We start from the raw sequence: 16556 nt of genomic DNA, 5'->3' as shown, positions 1-16556 counted from the left end.
TTGGGGTGCGACTTATACTCAGCAGCGACTTATGTGTGAAATTATTAACACATTATGATAAAATTTCCCATGTTATTTTGGTGTTTTGGACTAATGGTTTTGTAAACTTGTTAGCATGCTATAGTTATCTGAATAACTCTTAATAGCTATGGCCACGTTCGCGTTCTGCCTTTGGCAATGTATGTTCAATTGTATAATTGACTTTTTTAAATTGAAATGGATGCATTTAGTTTGTGGCGCTTTCACGCCCACCTGGGAGCGCACTCGCACTTGTTTACGTGAAGAAGAGCGCTCGCACACCAGAAGAAGACAGACAGCTACGTAGCTCTGAGTGAGTGAGTGAGTGAGTGAGTGAGTGAGTGAGTGAGTGAGTGAGTGAGTGAGTGAGTGAGTGAGTGAGTGAGTGGGCGAGTGAGTGAGTGGGCGAGTTAGCGAGAGGGAAAGACGGCTGCGAACCTAAGTTCATTGTTTATGCTTTCAAAATATCTCTACAGAGGCAACGCCTGCGTGTATCATCTTTTCTGTTGTTGTTGTGTGTTTTCCACCCGCGAGCGGACACTTACAGCCAGTTGTGTGGTTGTTTGAATGGTGTGCTAATGCTAGCGAACGCATGCTAATCTGTTACGTTATTGCTGTAATAGTACCTAATTATCATTTATTTACGTTAATGTCAACCTGTTTGCTATCGAGGACCAAATCGATTCAACAAATTATGCGGACGTCCAGCATTGTCTTTTTGGAGTTCGCTGTATATAGCCAGGACCGAGCGGTAGCGTCCTGGTGAGGACAGTACATTCGCATTTTGTTGTTTATGCACTGTACACTGTACATTCATTCAGCATGTTATTCTCTATTGTATTTTTATATTAAATTGCCTTTCAAGATGACATATCTGTTCTATGTGTTGGATTTTATCAAGTAAATTTCCCCCAAAAATGCGACTTATACTCCGGTGCGACCTATATATGTTTTTTTTCTCTTTGTTGGGCATTTTATGGCTTGTGCGACTTATACTCAGGTGCGACTTGTAGTCCCAAAAATACGGTAATAACTTCCTGATTGAAGGTGCGCTCTTTTTCATATTTGGCATGAATGTGAAGTATTTCAGCCTGCACATGACTTTATTGAAATATTACCCATTACGCCTGGCGCCCCCTAGTGGGAACAGGAAACACCCTTTTAATTAAATAGAAAGGCTCCTGCTTCTCAGGGACAAAAATCAATTGACCTCAAACCTGAATCAGCGGAGCCTTAAGACATGTGTTCAGGTGCCTGATCAACAATTTTGTTTCGTTAAAGCAGAGGGGTCCAATAGGAAAGTCATAATGACCGTGTTCAGGTGCCTAATAAACAATTTTGTTTTGTTAAAGCAGAGGAGTCCGATAGGAAAGTCATAAGGCAAGGCAAGGCAAGGCAAATTTATTTATATAGCACAATTCAACACAAGGCAATTCAAAGTGCTTTACATCACATGAAAACCATAAAAATCACATTTAAATCAACACAACGTAAAAACCAAGACAAAAGATCGCATTTAATCACAGAATAAAAATAAATAAATAAAAATAAAACAAAAATAGAAATAAAGCAAAAACTACTACTAATAATAATCATTGAAATCAGCAATGGAGATAAGCACAAGAGGAATAGAAGGCAGGTAGATTGAAATATATAGACAGTTATGGATATGCAGTGCTAAACAAAAGCGTTTTTAGCCCTGATTTAAATGAGCTAACGGTTTGAGCATACTTCAGACCTTCGGGTAACTTGTTCCAGAGGTGAGGAGCATAATAACTAAATGCTGCCTCACCCTGCTTGGTTCTTGTTCTTGGAACATGCAGAAGACCCGTTCCAGACGACCTTAAGGGTCTAGATGTCTCATAGGAATCTAACAAGTCAAGCATGTATTTTGGTCCAAGGCCATTAAGTGTTTTGTAGACGAGCAGTAGTATTTTATAGTCTATCCTTTGACTCACTGGAAGCCAGTGTAGCGATTTCAAAACCGGTGTAATGTGGTCCAGCTTCCTTGTATTTGTGAGGACTCTGGCTGCAGCATTCTGTACTAGCTGCAGCTTCCTGACTGATTTTTTATCAAGACCTGTAAATATACCGTTGCAGTAGTCCAATCTGCTGAAAACGAATGCATGCATAAGTTTTTCCATGTCTTGTTGAGTCAGAAGCCCCTTAATTCTGGTTATATTTTTTAGGTGGTAATAAGCGGATTTAGTGACGGACTTTAGATGGCTATCAAATTTTAGGTCTGAGTCAATAATTACGCCAAGGTTTCTGACTTGATTTGTAGCTGTAAGTGACATTGTGCTAAGTTGGCTGCTTATCTTTGACCTTTCCTTTTTTGGCCCAAAAATGATCACCTCTGTTTTCTCCACATTTAACTGGAGAAAATTCTGGCACATCCATTCATTGATTTGATGAATGCATTTACTCAGGGAGACTAAGGGACTATAATCATGTGGGGACACAGAAATGTACAGTTGTGTGTCATCTGCATAGGCGTGCATAATGACCGTCGCCATTTTCTCTCCCCACTAATTCTGAACATTCAGACATGCAATATATCTGCCTGGATATCTTTCTGTTGTCAACTGCCACCGCCCCGACCTGCCTGCCCTCCGACTTTGTTTGACGTCCGAGTTGCGCCATACGCGAGGGCCCGTTCAGTCCTGCTTGCAGGGCTAGTTAGGGCCCGAGCACTAAGCGTGCGAAGGCCCTATTGTTTTGCAAAGGATTATTATTATTATTATTATTATTATTATTATTATTATTATTATTCTTTTTTCAGGGCAAATGAAAATGGCCAATTTGGAGGCCTGAACATGCACGAAAAGTCACCAAAATTTGCATATACGTGCGGCTTTGCGTAAATTTCGATAATCTTGTGTCGTTTTGAAAAAATGTCAAAAAATGGCTCAGTGGCGCCCCCTTTACCCTTAAAATTTTCAAAAAGGCCTCTCCTCTCAGGTTTTCAACGTAGAGCAATGAAATTTGGGGAGTAGATACCTTATGCCTAACTGTTCAAAAAAGCCTCTTGCACCCATATTCCAAATCCAACAGGAAATCGGATATTTTGGATCAAATGTGAAATTTTTATCGGTTCACAGTTGGAGTTTACATTTGGAGGCCTGAACATGCACGAAAACTCACCAAAATTTGCACATACATGCAACTTTGCGTAAATTTTGATAATCTACAAAAAAATTTAACAAAATGGCTCAGTGGCGCCCCCTTGAAATTTTCAAAAAGGCCTTTCCTATTAGGTTTTTTCAACGTAAAACGATGAAATTTGGCGAGTCGATACATTGTGCAAAACTGCTCCAAAAAGTCTCTTGCACCCATATTCCAAACCCAACAGGAAGCCGGAAATTTTGGATCAAATGTGAAATTTTATCGATTTACATTTGAGACCTTGTCGCTGAAGAAAATAGTTGGATCGTCTTCAAAATTGGTCAGACTATTCAGGAGACATATGAGATCTTAAGTTTTGAAAATGGTGAGTTTTCACTCAAGGGTCTGACCTGGGCGTGGTCCCAAAGTCGGCCATTTTTGGGCAAAATACCAAATTCAGAAAATGATTAAAAACTCCGTGATACAACGTTCAATCTTTTTCATTTCTAGCATGTATATGAGATATCCCAGCCTGAACACGACTGCATTGAAATATTACCCATTAGGCCTGGCGCCCCCTAGTGGGAACAGGAAATGGCCTTCTTTACGAGACAGGCTCCTCCTCCAAGGGAAAAAAATCTATTGACCTCAAACCTGTTTCAGGGGAGCCTCAAGACATGTGTTCAGGTCCCTGATGAAAAATATTGAGGTTTCGTTGAAGCGGAGAGGTCCAAACTGGAAGTGAAAATGACCGTCAACAATTTGTCTCGCCAAAAATTTTGAACAGTCATAACTCGGCAGATATGCAACATATCTGCGCCAAACTTTCCGTGTTTGTTGAGAGTCATACCCTGAAGGTTCTTGTAGGGGTCATTTGCATCAACTCTACAGTGCCAACTAGTGGCGACAGAAAGAAGTTTTAAAAAAGGCCTTTCCTATTGGGTTTTTTCAACATAGAGCAAGGAAATTTGGGGAGTAGATACCTTATGCAAAACTGCTCCAAAAAGTCTCTTGCACCCATATTCCAAATCCAACAGGAAATCGGGTATTTTGGATCGAATGTGAAATTTTCATGGGTTCACAGTAAGAGTTTACATTTGGAGGCTTGAATATGCATAAAAACTCACCAAAATTTGCACATACATGCGGCTTTGGATAACGTTCGATAATCTTGCAACGTTACGAAACAATTTAACAAAATGGCTCAGTGGCGCCCCCTTGAAATTTTCAAAAAGGCCTCTCCATTTAGGTTTTTCTAACATAGTGATGAAATTTGGAGAGTCAAAACTTTGTGCAAAACTGCTCCAAAAAGTCTCTTGCACACACATTCCAAATCCTACAGGAAATCGGGTATTTTGGATTGAATGTGAACTTTTTATCGATTTACAGTGTGCACATTTTACACCTTGGCACCTAGGGAATTAGTTTGATCATTCTCAAAATTGGTGAGACTGTTCATGAGGCATATGAAATCTTAAGTTATAAAAATGGTGTGTTTTCATTCACGGGCCTGACCTGGGCGGGGCGCCAAATTCTTCCATTTTTTCGCCAAAACACCGAATTCGGAAAATGACTGATAACTCCCTCATACAACGTTCAATCTATTTTAAATCTGGCATGTGTGTGAGGTATACCAGCCTGAGCAGGACTGGATTGAAAATTTACCATTTGTGCCTGGCGCCTCCTAGTGGGAACAGGAAATGCCCTTTTTTACGGGACACACTCCTCCTCTAAAGGGAAAAAATCAATCTACCTCAAACCTGCATAAGGGAAACCTTAAGACCTGTCTTCAGGTGCCTGATGAAAAATATTGAAGTTTCGTTGAAGCGGAGGGGTCCAAACAGGAAAGTGAAAATGACTGTCAACAATTTTTCTCTCCAAAAACTTTGAACAGTCATAACTCGGCAGATATACAAGATATCTGCGCCAAACTTCCCGTGCTTGTTGAGAGTCATACCCTGAAGGGCCTTGTAGGGGTCATTTGCATCAACCCTACAGCGCCAACTAGTGGCGATAGAAAGTCACTCGTTTTTCCAAAACATGTCCAGTTCTTTTCATGTTGGTCATTGTAGTTTCAAGACCTATTAAAATACTTTTTCACGGCCCATGTCCACGTGTCTCTGTCTGTTGCCGTGACGACCCTTTGTTCGCCATTTAAAGGAAATATATTTTTTTCAGAGACTCAGGGAGCTTATAGAGCCACAATAGTTGGCACACTTGGTCGAATTGGCCCAGTTAGAAGATTAATTTGGTTTTGAATAAGGGCTTGGCTGCACAGCTCAGTAGTGGCTCCTTTTTTGTAGTACTCTCTCCAATAGGGGTTTTTATCTCTTGGGTGTGGGAATGTAAAGAGGCGACTTTCGAGCTTGTTAGGTTCTAATGAGATGATTAGAGAGGAGGATCTGCCACCACCCTGACCTGCACACAGTCCGAGTTGCGTGACGTCCGAGTTGCGCTAGATTGCGAGGGCCCGTTCAGTCCTGCTTGCAGGCCTAGTTATTATTATTCTTCTTTTTTCATGGCAAATGAAAATGGCCAATTTGGAGGCCTGAACATGCACGAAAAGTCACCAAAATTTGCACATACGTGCAGATTCGCGTAAATTTCGATAATCTTGTGTCGTTTTGAAAAAATGTCAAAAAATGGCTCAGTGGCGCCCCCTTGACCCTTAAAAATTTCAAAAAGGCCTCTCCTCTCAGGTTTTCAACATAGAGCAATGAAATTTGGGGAGTAGATACCTTATGCCTAACTGCTCAAAAAAGCCTCTTGCACCCATATTCCAAATCCAACAGGAAATCGGTTATTTTGGATCGAATCTGAAATTTTTTCGGTTCACAGTTGGAGTTCACATTTGGAGGCTTGAACATGCACGAAAACTCACCAAAATGTGCACATATGTTCAACTTTGCGTAAATTTTGATAATCTTTGAAAAAATTTAACAAAAAGGCTCAGTGGCGCCCCCTTGAAATTTTCAAAAAGGCCTGTCCTATTAAGTTTTTTCAACGTAGAATGATGAAATTTGGTGAGTCGATACATTGTGTAAAACTGCTCCAAAAAGTCTCTTGCACCTATATTCCAAATCCAACAGGAAGTCGGAAATTTTGGATCAAATGCGAAATTTTATCGATTTACATTTGAGACCTTGTCGCTGAAGAAAATAGTTGGATCGTCTTCAAAATTGGTCAGACTATTCAGGAGACATATGAGATCTTAAGTTTTCAAAATGGTGAGTTTTCATTCAAGGGTCTGGCCTGGGCGTAGTCCCAAAGTTGGCCATTTTTAGGCAAAATACCAAATTCAGAAAATGATTAAAAACTCCGTGATACAACGTTCAATCTTTTTCATTTCTAGCATGTATATGAGATATCCCAGCCTGAACACGACTGCATTGAAATATTACTCATTAGGCCTGGCGCCCCCTAGTGGGAACAGGAAATGGCATTCTTTACGAGACAGGCTCCTCCTCCAAGGGAAAAAAATCTATTGACCTCAAACCTGTTTCAGGGGAGCCTCAAGACATGTGTTCAGGTCCCTGATGAAAAATATTGAGGTTTCGTTGAAGCGGAGAGGTCCAAACTGGAAGTGAAAATGACCGTCAACAATTTGTCTCGCCAAAAATTTTGAACAGTCATAACTCGGCAGATATGCAACATATCTGCGCCAAACTTTCCGTGTTTGTTGAGAGTCATACCCTGAAGGTTCTTGTAGGGGTCATTTGCATCAACTCTACAGTGCCAACTAGTGGCGACAGAAAGAAGTTTTAAAAAAGGCCTTTCCTATTGGGTTTTTTCAACATAGAGCAAGGAAATTTGGGGAGTAGATACCTTATGCAAAACTGCTCCAAAAAGTCTCTTGCACCCATATTCCAAATCCAACAGGAAATCGGGTATTTTGGATCGAATGTGAAATTTTCATGGGTTCACAGTAAGAGTTAACATTTGGAGGCTTGAATATGCATAAAAACTCACCAAAATTTGCACATACATGCGGCTTTGCATAACAGTCGATAATCTTGCAACGTTACGAAAACATGTAACAAAATGGCTCAGTGGCGCCCCCTTGAAATTTTCAAAAAGGCCTCTCCATTTAGGTTTTTTCAACGTAGAGGGATGAAATTCGGAGAGTCGATACCTTGTACAAAACTGCTCCAAAAAGTCTCTTGCATGCGTATTCCAAACCCAACAGGAAATCGGGTATTTTGGATTGAATGTGAACTTTTTATCGATTTACAGTGTGCACATTTTACACCTTGGCACCTAGGGAATTAGTTTGATCATTCTCAAAATTGGCGAGACTGTTCATGAGGCATATGAAATCTTAAGTTATAAAAATGGTGTGTTTACATTCACGGGCCTGACCTGGGCGGGGCGCCAAACGCCCCAAATTCTTCCATTTTTTCGCCAAAACACCGAATTCGGAAAATGACTGATAACACCCTCATACAATGTTAAATCTATTTTAAATCTGGCATGTGTGTGAGGTATACCAGCCTGAGCAGGACTGGATTGAAAATTTACCATTTGTGCCTGGCGCCTCCTAGTGGAAACAGGAAATGCCCTTTTTTACGGGACACACTCCTCCTCTAAAGGGAAAAAACCAATCTACCTCAAACCTGCATAAGGGAAGCCTTAAGACCTGTCTTCAGGTGCCTGATGAAAAATATTGAAGTTTCGTTGAAGCGGAGGGGTCCAAACAGGAAAGTGAAAATGACTGTCAACAATTTTTCTCTCCAAAAACTTTGAACAGTCATAACTCGGCAGATATACAAGATATCTGCGCCAAACTTCCCGTGCTTGTTGAGAGTCATACCCTGAAGGGCCTTGTAGGGGTCATTTGCATCAACCCTACAGCGCCAACTAGTGGCGATAGAAAGTCACTCGGTTTTCCAAAACATGTCCAGTTCTTTTCATGTTGGTCATTGTAGTTTCAAGACCTATTAAAATACTTTTTTACGGCCCATGTCCACGTGTCTCTGTCTGTTGCTGTGACGACCCTTTTTTCGCCATTTAAAGGAAATATTTTTTTTCAGAGACTCAGGCAGCTTATAGAGCCACAATATTTGGCACACTTTGTCGAATTGGCCAAGTTAGAAGATTAATTTTGGTTTTGAATAAGGGCTTGGCTGCACAGCTCAGTAGTGGCTCCTTTTTTGTAGTACTCTCTCCAATAGGGGTTTTTATCTCTTGGGTGTGGGAATGTAAATAGGCGACTTTCGAGCATGTTAGGTTCTAATGAGATGATTAGAGAGGAGGATCTGCCACCACCCTGACCTGCACACAGTCCGAGTTGCGTGACGTCCGAGTTGCGCTAGATTGCGAGGGCCCGTTCAGTCCTGCTTGCAGGCCTAGTTATTATTATTAGGGCCCGAGCACTAGGCGTGCGAAGGCCCTATTGTAATGCAAAGGATTATTATTATTATTATTATTAGGGCCCGAGCACTAAGCGTGCGAAGGCCCTATTGTTTTGCAAAGGATTATTATTATTATTATTATTATTATTATTATTATTATTATTATTCTTTTTTCAGGGCAAATGAAAATGGCCAATTTGGAGGCCTGAACATGCACGAAAAGTCACCAAAATTTGCACATACGTGCGGCTTTGCGTAAATTTCGATAATCTTGTGTCGTTTTGAAAAAATGTCAAAAAATGGCCCAGTGGCGCCCCCTTTACCCTTAAAATTTTCAAAAAGGCCTCTCCTCTCAGGTTTTCAACGTAGAGCAATGAAATTTGGGGAGTAGATACCTTATGCCTAACTGTTCAAAAAAGCCTCTTGCACCCATATTCCAAATCCAACAGGAAATCGGATATTTTGGATCAAATGTGAAATTTTTATCGGTTCACAGTTGGAGTTTACATTTGGAGGCCTGAACATGCACGAAAACTCACCAAAATTTGCACATACATGCAACTTTGCGTAAATTTTGATAATCTACAAAAAAATTTAACAAAATGGCTCAGTGGCGCCCCCTTGAAATTTTCAAAAAGGCCTTTCCTATTAGGTTTTTTCAACGTAGAACGATGAAATTTGGCGAGTCGATACATTGTGCAAAACTGCTCCAAAAAGTCTCTTGCACCCATATTCCAAACCCAACAGGAAGCCGGAAATTTTGGATCAAATGTGAAATTTTATCGATTTACATTTGAGACCTTGTCGCTGAAGAAAATAGTTGGATCGTCTTCAAAATTGGTCAGACTATTCAGGAGACATATGAGATCTTAAGTTTTGAAAATGGTGAGTTTTCACTCAAGGGTCTGACCTGGGCGTGGTCCCAAAGTCGGCCATTTTTGGGCAAAATACCAAATTCAGAAAATGATTAAAAACTCCGTGATACAACGTTCAATCTTTTTCATTTCTAGCATGTATATGAGATATCCCAGCCTGAACACGACTGCATTGAAATATTACCCATTAGGCCTGGCGCCCCCTAGTGGGAACAGGAAATGGCCTTCTTTACGAGACAGGCTCCTCCTCCAAGGGAAAAAAATCTATTGACCTCAAACCTGTTTCAGGGGAGCCTCAAGACATGTGTTCAGGTCCCTGATGAAAAATATTGAGGTTTCGTTGAAGCGGAGAGGTCCAAACTGGAAGTGAAAATGACCGTCAACAATTTGTCTCGCCAAAAATTTTGAACAGTCATAACTCGGCAGATATGCAACATATCTGCGCCAAACTTTCCGTGTTTGTTGAGAGTCATACCCTGAAGGTTCTTGTAGGGGTCATTTGCATCAACTCTACAGTGCCAACTAGTGGCGACAGAAAGAAGTTTTAAAAAAGGCCTTTCCTATTGGGTTTTTTCAACATAGAGCAAGGAAATTTGGGGAGTAGATACCTTATGCAAAACTGCTCCAAAAAGTCTCTTGCACCCATATTCCAAATCCAACAGGAAATCGGGTATTTTGGATCGAATGTGAAATTTTCATGGGTTCACAGTAAGAGTTTACATTTGGAGGCTTGAATATGCATAAAAACTCACCAAAATTTGCACATACATGCGGCTTTGGATAACGTTCGATAATCTTGCAACGTTACGAAACAATTTAACAAAATGGCTCAGTGGCGCCCCCTTGAAATTTTCAAAAAGGCCTCTCCATTTAGGTTTTTCTAACATAGAGTGATGAAATTTGGAGAGTCAAAACTTTGTGCAAAACTGCTCCAAAAAGTCTCTTGCACACACATTCCAAATCCTACAGGAAATCGGGTATTTTGGATTGAATGTGAACTTTTTATCGATTTACAGTGTGCACATTTTACACCTTGGCACCTAGGGAATTAGTTTGATCATTCTCAAAATTGGTGAGACTGTTCATGAGGCATATGAAATCTTAAGTTATAAAAATGGTGTGTTTTCATTCACGGGCCTGACCTGGGCGGGGCGCCAAATTCTTCCATTTTTTCGCCAAAACACCGAATTCGGAAAATGACTGATAACTCCCTCATACAACGTTCAATCTATTTTAAATCTGGCATGTGTGTGAGGTATACCAGCCTGAGCAGGACTGGATTGAAAATTTACCATTTGTGCCTGGCGCCTCCTAGTGGGAACAGGAAATGCCCTTTTTTACGGGACACACTCCTCCTCTAAAGGGAAAAAAATCAATCTACCTCAAACCTGCATAAGGGAAACCTTAAGACCTGTCTTCAGGTGCCTGATGAAAAATATTGAAGTTTCGTTGAAGCGGAGGGGTCCAAACAGGAAAGTGAAAATGACTGTCAACAATTTTTCTCTCCAAAAACTTTGAACAGTCATAACTCGGCAGATATACAAGATATCTGCGCCAAACTTCCCGTGCTTGTTGAGAGTCATACCCTGAAGGGCCTTGTAGGGGTCATTTGCATCAACCCTACAGCGCCAACTAGTGGCGATAGAAAGTCACTCGTTTTTCCAAAACATGTCCAGTTCTTTTCATGTTGGTCATTGTAGTTTCAAGACCTATTAAAATACTTTTTTACGGCCCATGTCCACGTGTCTCTGTCTGTTGCCGTGACGACCCTTTGTTCGCCATTTAAAGGAAATATATTTTTTTCAGAGACTCAGGGAGCTTATAGAGCCACAATAGTTGGCACACTTGGTCGAATTGGCCCAGTTAGAAGATTAATTTGGTTTTGAATAAGGGCTTGGCTGCACAGCTCAGTAGTGGCTCCTTTTTTGTAGTACTCTCTCCAATAGGGGTTTTTATCTCTTGGGTGTGGGAATGTAAAGAGGCGACTTTCGAGCTTGTTAGGTTCTAATGAGATGATTAGAGAGGAGGATCTGCCACCACCCTGACCTGCACACAGTCCGAGTTGCGTGACGTCCGAGTTGCGCTAGATTGCGAGGGCCCGTTCAGTCCTGCTTGCAGGCCTAGTTATTATTATTATTATTATTATTATTATTCTTTTTTCATGGCAAATGAAAATGGCCAATTTGGAGGCCTGAACATGCACGAAAAGTCACCAAAATTTGCACATACGTGCAGATTCGCGTAAAATTTGATAATCTTGCGTCGTTTTGAAAAAATTTCAAAAAATGGCTCAGTGGCGCCCCCTTGACCCTTAAAATTTTCAAAAAGGCCTCTCCTCTCAGGTTTTCAACGTAGAGCGATGAAATTTGGGGAGTAGATACCTTATGCCTAACTGTTCAAAAAAGCCTCTTGCACCCATATTCCAAATCCAACAGGAAATCGGGTATTTTGGATCGAATGTGAAATTTTTTCGGTTCACAGTTGGAGTTCACATTTGGAGGCTTGAACATGCACGAAAACTCACCAAAATTTGCACATATATTCAACTTTACGTAAATTTTGATAATCTATGAAAAGAATTAACAAAAAGGCTCAGTGGCGCCCCCTTGAAATTTTCAAAAAGGCCTCTCCTATTAGGTTTTTTCAACGTAGAACGATGAAATTTGGTGAGTCAATACATTGTGTAAAACTGCTCCAAAAAGTCTCTTGCACCTATATTCCAAATCCAACAGGAAGTCGGAAATTTTGGATCAAATGTGAAATTTTATCGATTTACATTTGAGACCTTGTCGCTGAAGAAAATAGTTGGATCGTCTTCAAAATTGGTCAGAGTATTCAGGAGACATATGAGATCTTAAGTTTTCAAAATGGTGAGTTTTCATCCAAGGGTCTGGCCTGGGCGTGGTCCCAAAGTCGGCCATTTTTAGGCAAAATACCAAATTCAGAAAATGATTAAAAACTCCGTGATCCAACGTTCAATCTTTTTCATTTCTAGCATGTTTATGAGATATCCCAGCCTGAACACGACTGCATTGAAATATTACCCATTAGGCCTGGCGCCCCTAGTGGAAACAGGAAATGGCCTTCTTTACGAGACAGGCTCCTCCTCCAAGGGAAAAAAATCTATTGACCTCAAACCTGTTTCAGGGGAGCCTCAAGACATGTGTTCAGGTGCCTGATGAAAAATATTGAGGTTTCGTTGAAGCGGAGAGGTCCAAACTGGAAGTGAAAATGACCGTCAACAATTTGTCTCGCCAAAAACTTTGAACAATCATAACTCGGCAGATATGCAACATATCTGCGCCAAACTTTCCGTGTTTGTTGAGAGTCATACCCTGAAGGTTCTTGTAGGGGTCATTTGCATCAACTCTACAGTGCCAACTAGTGGCGACAGAAAGAAGTTTTAAAAAAGGCCTTTCCTATTAGGTTTTTTCAACATAGAGCAAGGAAATTTGGGGGGTAGATACCTTATGCAAAACTGCTCCAAAAAGTCTCTTGCACACATATTCCAAATCCAACAGGAAATCGGGTATTTTGGATCGAATGTGAAATTTTTATCGGTTCACAGTAGGAGTTTACATTTGGAGGCTTGAACATGCACGAAAACTCACAAAAATTTGGACATACATGTGGCATTGCGTACCGTTCAATAATCTTGCAACGTTACGAAAACATGTAACAAAATGGCTCAGTGGCGCCCCCTTGAAATTTTCAAAAAGGCCTCTCCATTTAGGTTTTTTCAACGTAGAGGGATGAAATTCGGAGAGTCGATACCTTGTACAAAACTGCTCCAAAAAGTCTCTTGCATGCGTATTCCAAACCCAACAGGAAATCGGGTATTTTGGATTGAATGTGAAATTTTTATCGATTTACAGTGTGCACATTTTACACCTTGGCACCTAGGGAATTAGTTTGATCATTCTCAAAATTGGCGAGACTGTTCACGAGGCATATGAAATCTTAAGTTATCAAAATGGTGTGTTTTCATTCACGGGCCTGAGCTGGGCGGGGTGCCAAAGTCGGCCATTTTTTCGCCAAAACACCAAATTCGGAAAATGACTGATAACTCCCTCATACAACGTTCAATCTATTTTAAATCTGGCATGTGTGTGAGGTATACCAGCCTGAGCAGGACTGGATTGAAAATTTACCATTTGTGCCTGGCGCCTCCTAGTGGGAACAGGAAAATCCCTTTTTTTACGGGACACACACCTCCTCTAAAGGGAAAAAAACAATCTACCACAAACCTGCATAAGGGAAGCCTTAAGACCTGTGTTCAGGTGCCTGATGAAAAATATTGAGGTTTCGTTGAAGCGGAGGGGTCCAAACAGGAAAGTGAAAATGACCGTCAACAATTTGTCTCGCTAAAAACTTTGAACAGTCATAACTCGGCAGATATACAACATATCTGCGACAAACTTCCCGTGCTTGTTGAGAGTCATACCCTGAAGTGCCTTGTAGGGGTCATTTGCATCAACCCTACAGCGCCAACTAGTGGCAATAGAAAGTCACTCGTTTTTCCAATACATGTCCAGTTCTTTTCAGTTTGGTCATTGTAGTTTCAAGACCTATTAAAATACTTATTTACGGCCCATGTCCACGTGTCTGTCTGTTGCCGTGACGACCCTTTGTTCGCCATTTAAAGGAAATATTTTTTTTCCAGAGAGTCAGGCAGCTTATAGAGCCACAATATTTGGCACACTTGGTCAAATTGGCCCAGTTAGAAGATTAATTTTGGTTTTGAATAAGGGCTTGGCTGCACAGCTCAGTAGTGGCTCCTTTTTTGTAGTACTCTCTCCAATAGGGGTTTTTATCTCTTGGGTGTGGTAATGTAAGAGGCGACTTTCGAGCATGTTAGGTTCTAATGAGATGATTAGAGAGGAGGATCTGCCACCACCCTGACCTGCACACAGTCCGAGTTGCGTGACGTCCGAGTTGCGCTAGATTGCGAGGGCCCGTTCAGTCCTGCTTGCAGGCCTAGTTATTATTATTATTCTTTTTTCATGGCAAATGAAAATGGCCAATTTGGAGGCCTGAACATGCACGAAAAGTCACCAAAATTTGCACATACGTGCAGATTCGCGTAAAATTTGATAATCTTGCGTCGTTTTGAAAAAATTTCAAAAAATGGCTCAGTGGCGCCCCCTTGACCCTTAAAATTTTCAAAAAGGCCTCTCCTCTCAGGTTTTCAACGTAGAGCGATGAAATTTGGGGAGTAGATACCTTATGCCTAACTGTTCAAAAAAGCCTCTTGCACCCATATTCCAAATTCGACAGGAAATCGGGTATTTTGGATCGAATGTGAAATTTTTTCGGTTCACAGTTGGAGTTTACGTTTGGAGGCTTGAACATGCACGAAAACTCACCAAAATTTGCACATACATTCAACTTTGCGTAAATTTTGATAATCTACAAAAAAATTTAACAAAATGGCTCAGTGGCGCCCCCTTGAAATTTTCAAAAAGGCCTCTCCAATTAGGTTTTTTCAACGTAGAACAATGAAATTTAGTGAGTCGATACATTGTACAAAACTGCTCCAAAAAGTCTCTTGCACCCATATTCCAAACCCAACAGGAAGCCGGAAATTTTGGGTCAAATGCGAAATTTTATCGATTTACATTTGAGACCTTGTCGCTGAAGGATAAAGTTGGATCGTCTTCAAAATTGGTCAGACTATTCAGGAGACCTATGAGATCTTAAGTTTTCAAAATGGTGTGTTTTCATTCAAGGGTCTGGCCTGGGCGTGGTCCCAAAGTCGGCCATTTTTAGGCAAAATACCAAATTCAGAAAATGATTAAAAACTCCGTGATCCAACGTTCAATCTTTTTCATTTTTAGCATGTTTATGAGATATCCCAGCCTGAACATGACTGCATTGAAATATTACCCATTAGGCCTGGCGCCCCTAGTGGAAACAGGAAATGGCCTTCTTTACGAGACAGGCTCCTCCTCCAAGGGAAAAAAATCTATTGACCTCAAACCTGTTTCAGGGGAGCCTCAAGACATGTGTTCAGGTGCCTGATGAAAAATATTGAGGTTTCGTTGAAGCGGAGAGGTCCAAACTGGAAGTGAAAATGACCGTCAACAATTTGTCTCGCCAAAAACTTTGAACAGTCATAACTCGGCAGATATGCAACATATCTGCGCCAAACTTTCCGTGTTTGTTGAGAGTCATACCCTGAAGGTTCTTGTAGGGGTCATTTGCATCAACTCTACAGTGCCAACTAGTGGCGACAGAAAGAAGTTTTAAAAAAGGCCTTTCCTATTGGGTTTTTTCAACATAGAGCGAGGAAATTTGGGGAGTAGATACCTTATGCAAAACTGCTCCAAAAAGTCTCTTGCACCCATATTCCAAATCCAACAGGAAATCGGGTATTTTGGATCGAATGTGAAATTTTCATGGGTTCACAGTAAGAGTTTACATTTGGAGGCTTGAATATGCATAAAAACTCACCAAAATTTGCACATACATGCGGCTTTGCATAACGTTCAATAATCTTGCAACGTTACGAAAACATGTAACAAAATGGCTCAGTGGCGCCCCCTTGAAATTTTCAAAAAGGCCTCTCCATTTAGGTTTTTTCAACGTAGAGGGATGAAATTCGGAGAGTCGATACCTTGTACAAAACTGCTCAAAAAAGTCTCTTGCATGCGTATTCCAAACCCAACAGGAAATCGGGTATTTTGGATTGAATGTGAAATTTTTATCGATTTACAGTGTGCACATTTTACACCTTGGCACCTAGGGAATTAGTTTGATCATTCTCAAAATTGGCGAGACTGTTCATGAGGCATATGAAATCTTAAGTTATCAAAATGGTGTGTTTTCATTCACTGGCCTGACCTGGGCGGGGTGCCAAAGTCGGCCATTTTTTCGCCAAAACACCAAATTCGGAAAATGACTGATAACTCCCTCATACAACGTTCAATCTATTTTAAATCTGGCATGTGTGTGAGGTATACCAGCCTGAGCAGGACTGGATTGAACATTTACCATTTGTGCCTGGCGCCTCCTAGTGGGAACAGGAAATGCCCTTTTTTACGGGACACACTCCTCCTCTAAAGGGAAAAAATCAATCTACCTCAAACCTGCATAAGGGAAGCCTTAAGACCTGTCTTCAGGTGCCTGATGAAAAATATTGAAGTTTCGTTGAAGCGGAAGGGTCCAAACAGGAAAGTGAAAATGACTGTTAACAATTTTTCTCTCC

General features: G+C 40.9%; 1 protein-coding gene across 7 annotated transcripts in view; it reads left to right on the top strand.

The window, feature by feature from the left end:
• The window catches only part of LOC130919691 (protein-cysteine N-palmitoyltransferase HHAT-like), a 288601-nt gene that overhangs the window by 43915 nt on the left and 228130 nt on the right, over window positions 1–16556 (top strand). The gene's annotated exons all lie outside the window — the stretch shown is intronic.

Source organism: Corythoichthys intestinalis, chromosome 1 (assembly GCF_030265065.1).
Source record: "Corythoichthys intestinalis isolate RoL2023-P3 chromosome 1, ASM3026506v1, whole genome shotgun sequence".
Lineage (NCBI taxonomy): Eukaryota > Metazoa > Chordata > Actinopteri > Syngnathiformes > Syngnathidae > Corythoichthys > Corythoichthys intestinalis.
This window is presented reverse-complemented; position numbering and strand designations above follow the sequence as displayed.